The 5,541-nt window shown below is 34.2% G+C and overlaps 1 pseudogene; it reads left to right on the top strand.

Moving 5' to 3' along the window:
• Nucleotides 1-2,315: 2,315 nt before the first annotated feature.
• Nucleotides 2,316-3,773, top strand: LOC149566893 (cytochrome P450 94A2 pseudogene; annotated as a pseudogene).
• Nucleotides 3,774-5,541: the final 1,768 nt, after the last annotated feature.

The raw sequence follows: 5,541 nt of genomic DNA, 5'->3' as shown, positions 1-5,541 counted from the left end.
TAACTAGTATGAAACATGCATTTAATACACATTTTCAATTGGAAAAATCTGAGACCATATCTAACTTCGTTAGAATAATTTTATCTAAGATCGCATGTTTGAAAAAATTTGATTTTTAGATAGAAATACTCAAATTTAGTTGTTTTGATAAGTCATCTTGAAAGGTGACACAACTTTGTACTTTCACCCCCATATATCTATGTGTGAATGTATTTAACTCTTGATTTTTTATAAAATTATTTTTATTATTTATTTAAATAAATTTTAATATTAATTTGTACTTGTATAAATTTATTTATATTTTTCAATATGTATATCTACTACATTAATGTTACTATATCTTCTCATACATTTTCACATTAATTATCATTATATTTTTAAATATAATAGTTCTACATATATAGTTTTCAAACTATTCAATACTTTATAGGTAAAAACTATTAGCAGCACATTGAGAATATTCACTTCTATTCCTACTAATGATGATGTAATGACAACTTATATAAACTACAAGAAAATATTAATTAGAAGAGTGTGATCAATTTGAATTTTTTTTAAAGCATAATTTATTACTTTAATTAATAGAAAAAAATAAAATTCATTATTTAACTATGACTTTCATCGAATCATTATTAATTAAATAATTACAAGGAATCATTTTTTAAAAAATTTAATTTCTCAAATTAGACTTTTTAATTAAATTTTTTAAACTGGAGCACATATTTAATTAATTAAATATCATCACATTTCAATTTCTCTTTAACTAATTTTCCAAATTAGACTTCCAAATGAAGTCTTTTAAATTAAAGCACATATTTAATTAATTAAATATTCTCATATTTCAATTTTTTTAAAAAAACCAAATTAAATTTAAAAATTCGAAAAATAATATGATTAATTCAAATATTATAATTAAATCATTTACCAAATAAATCGCATAGCCAAATCCACATAAAAGCAACGTTAGCAAAACTGACCAAAACTCAAAATCAACCAACATACACAAAGATAAATTCATGGGTTTAAAAAGGTTAGACAATTAAATACATGTCCTTCTTGTCAAGACAAGTAATAAGGATATGATTGGGATTGGACTTGAACATAATTATCTCTCCATTCTTACCATTGAGTTATTGTGGTAGGGCACACTCATCTTGACAATTCAAAGAATTTGATGTCCAGTACCTACAGATATGTATAAAAGATGAGCATATACATGTGCATGTACATATCAAAGATAAATAGGCGATAGTGGGGAGTGGTGCATCATGTAGACCCTGACTATTAGGTGACTACAACTACTTCCCTCAACCACATCAAACATGTCAGATAGAAATGTAAAATATACATGCACACCATACACATGCTAGTATGGGGTAAGTATAGTCGTAAAATATCATATTCTAACACAAACATCTCATCATCATGAAGATACAATAAATATCTTTTGAAGACATGTCATATGACATCATCATTAAGGTAATTTCATAAACTAAGTAAGAGCAATAAAAACATCATAAATGCAAGTGAGCAATCACCACTAACTGGTATAAATCAATTACTCTACATATATAGATATTACATTTCAAATATTCCTAAGAGTTGGCAAGTTCATAGAAGGCCTAATAGAAGGAGAACAATGAAATTAATAATGATAGAAAATAAAGAGTATTACACATGTCAAAAACTATGTTGAAGGCAAAGATTTTTCTAATGAATTTTGAGTTGAAGTCATTGCATGTGTAGTACATATCTTAAATAGAAGTCCTATGAAGAATGTGAAAGACAACGCCCCACAAAAAGCATGGAATGCTATGAAACATGTTGTATTTCATTTTAGAATTTTTTATTGTGTTGCATATGCTTTAGTGTTATATATACTTTCAAAATGACGTTGAAACAGTTATGCTTATTTTATTGTTTAATTTTGTTTAAGTCATAAAAAAGCTTAGGAATTGGTCATCTAATTTTTTTGGTTTAACAGATACGGCCTGTGATCCTGCATAGACAATTCTGTCATCTCAAGTGGAATAAGCCATTCAAAGTGCTGATTAACAGCTAACGTGGTTAAACTCGAGAAACACACGTAATCCTTCCAGTCTTCCATTGACATTGACATTGACTTGCTTGGGCCATCGCACATCTATGGAACATTAACGTAAGTCAATAGGACTGTTCTCCATTTTCTGCAGAAAAATTTCCTTATAAGACAAACATTTACAATAGAATTATTTTCTCTTAAAAAAATGCTAAGACAATAAGATCCCTGCTACGGTTCTAAGCGGGGATAGTAGGCGTGCAAGCAAGCCACAACCATGGCTGAGTATGGCCTCTACTTTTGTATGGTAGTGATACTTCTCACCTTCATCTGGTTTGCGCAATTGTTCAGCAAAAGACGCGACAATGGTGGGGTGACCCATTATCCCATACTTGGCTTTCTCCCTTCCTTGATTAAAAACCGGCACAGGTTTCAAGACTTGATTGCAGACATTCTCTCTGTTTCTCCCTCAGCTACATGCAAACTTCACCGTCCAGGAGGAGTAAAAGGGTATGTTACTGCCAACCCTGGAATTGTAGAGCACGTGCTGAAGGCGACATTCGAAAACTACGAGAAAGGTCCCCGCTTGAAGTTTATTCTACGCGATTTCCTAGGCAATGGAATCATTAATGTTGACGGAGAGCTATGGAAGATGCAGAGGAGGGCAGCAAGCTATGAATTCAATACCAAATGCCTCGGGAATTTTGTGCTCAAGATGGTGCACTCGAAAATAAGAGATCGCCTAGTGCCCGTCCTCTTTGATGTCTGCAACGTCAAAAGAGTGTCTATGCAAGGTAGCATTTGGCTTATCTACATCCCTCTATGTCTCGAATTCCATTTGCCCGAGCTTTGGACGATGCCATGCAGCTAAGTGTAGGGAGATTCTTCTACAGCGTGCCATTTCCTTGGAAAATAATAATAGGTTTCTCAATATTGGGTCTGAGAGGGGCCTGCCTGAAGCAATCGGTGTGGTGGACGAATTTACAATGGGTATTATTCAAAGTAAGAAAAGTCATGGGGCGGTCAGAGACGATCTTCTTTCTAGATTCATTGCAACTTTTGGCAAATCAGCAGATACCGAGGACAAATCAGATCGATTTCTGAGAGATATGATTGTTAATTTCATGTTGGCAGCCACGGACACGTCATCTGATTCCTTGACGTGGCTCTACTGGATGCTTTCCTCTCATTCCACAGTTGAAGAAGGAATTCGCCAAGAAATCATGGAGATCTTAGAGAAAAATAAAGAAAGTGAAAAGGGTCAGGTTGTCTTCAGCTACGAAGAACTGAGAGAATACCTCATGCACGCAGCTGTATGGGAGTCTCTGCGTTTGCATCCGCCTGTGCCCCTCAATTCAAAAATTGCCCTCGAAGATGATATTTTACCAGACAGCAGCTTTGTTGGAAAAGGATGGAGCGTTGACTACAGTCCATATACAATGGGCAGGATGGAACGCATTTGGGATGTGGACTGCAATGAGTTTAAGCCAGAGAGATGGTTCAAAAATGGAATACTCGTAGGAGAAAATGCATACAAGCTTCCTGCCTTCAAAGCGGGGCTATGGATATGTCTGGGTAAAGAGATTGCGTTTATTCAGATGAAGTCGATCGTGGCTGCTGTTGTGCACAGCTTCAGCGTGAAGGTGAAGAGGGATTTGCTGCAACGTACATTATTGACTTCAACATGCGCATGAAGGGAGGATTGCCAGTTACTCTTACAAAAAGAGGTAGCTGATTTGATGTAGGTGTTTACAACATTCTTGTGGTTGCATTGATATGTTTTTGGATTCTACTATGTTAAGATTTTTACAATCAACATTTTGAATCACACTACTTGATCCATCATCAGGATGAAGAGCAAGAGATGCAAAAATAAATCTTTCTTTTGGCTGCACCAAATCTGAATTGAGAATAGGAATATGTATTTCAATTTTGGCCAGAAAATTTCTATTCCAATCTTATTTTTTCACAACTTATAGTTTTTTCAGGTCTATGAGTCAGGTATACGTGAGACAAGGAGTTTGGAGTACACATCATTGCGAGATAATAAAAAATTTCTTTATGAAATATTAGTTCTTATACTTGACGTCTCAAAGGTTACATGTGTATATGTTAACTATGAATGAATAACAACCTCAAATGTTTTGATGACTGGTAAGTTTAAAAATCAGGTTTATAATTTAGGCATTGTGGTCGACATGCTCCCAAATTTAGCAAATCAGAAAAGAAAATCCATGTAAATATTTCATTTCATTTTTCAAGCTAGGTGTCTTTTAGTTAAGAATTCTATAAAAGATGTGATTCAAGATTCTACATTTAACTGTCATGAAAATAACCAAGTCTAAACCAATGGTCATGCCTAAATGCTGGACTAACTCTCTGAGGATTATAATGAAAACTTTTGTGGAAAAAGCAATCCAACATTTTTGTTATTTAAAGAAAATGAGACACTTAATATGTGCATGTCGTTAAGAATATGTTGCCAGTCATCAAAGAGATATGCAACACAGCTTCAAGAGTGTCATCAAATTTGTTAGTGCAAAAATTTCTATTTTGTCTAAACAAAAGAGAGTAGGAATACATATTCTCATTTTCTATTCCAAAATAACAAATCTAGAATACACATTCCTATTCTCATATTCCTATTCCTATAACAAAACAAGCCCTATGCATCTTTGAGATGGAGTAGTACTAAGATGGGTGACCTCATGGGAAGTTATGATGCTACACCACTATAAGCACCACCTAGATTCAATGAGTGCTAAGTGTTCCATTCTTTATCATGGGAGATGGGTTTAGTGAACCACTACTCATGAAACATGTGTCAATGAGTTTGATTCAAAAACTTACATAGATGGATACTAATAACAATATCACAATTTGACTTACTATGGAAAACACCCCCTACTTATTTATTGATAAGCTTAAAGGGCTTTTTGACAAATGATTCATAAGGCACAAGACTTGGTGAGAGTTTTGCAAATGGGGTTGTAAGAAGAGTGGGTTTGACCATGAAGGAAACTTCATAGTTAAGAAAACTAGAGATGGAGTAATACTAGTGTAGGTGACCTCCTGGGAAGTCCCTATGCTTCACTTCTAAAACTTTCATTCATTATCATGAGAGATGGGTTCAATGAACCACCACTCATGAAATATGAGTCAATGAGTTTGACTCAAAAAGTTACACAATTGAATCATGATAGCAATATCACAAAACATGATGTGGAAAACACCTCCTACTTATCCATTGATGAGCTCCGGGAGCTTTCTAGTGAATGGTTCATAAGGCAATACACTTGGTCAAGGTTTTATAAATGAGGTGCAAGAAGACTGGGTTTAACCATGTAGGAAATCTCAGAGTTAAGTGTTCTCAAACTGGAGTAGTATTTAGATCTGTAACCTCTTGGGATGTCCCGATGCTTCACATATGTGAGCATCACCTAGATTCAATGAGTGCTAAGTTTTCCCTTCATTATCATTAGAGATGTGTTTAGTGAACCACT

This window comes from Cupressus sempervirens, chromosome 3, assembly GCF_028749045.1.
Source record: "Cupressus sempervirens isolate cs-2001-9-10 chromosome 3, ASM2874904v1, whole genome shotgun sequence".
In the NCBI taxonomy this organism is placed as follows: domain Eukaryota; kingdom Viridiplantae; phylum Streptophyta; class Pinopsida; order Cupressales; family Cupressaceae; genus Cupressus; species Cupressus sempervirens.
Note: the sequence above shows the minus strand (reverse complement) of the source record. Positions and strands in the feature narration are given on the sequence as shown.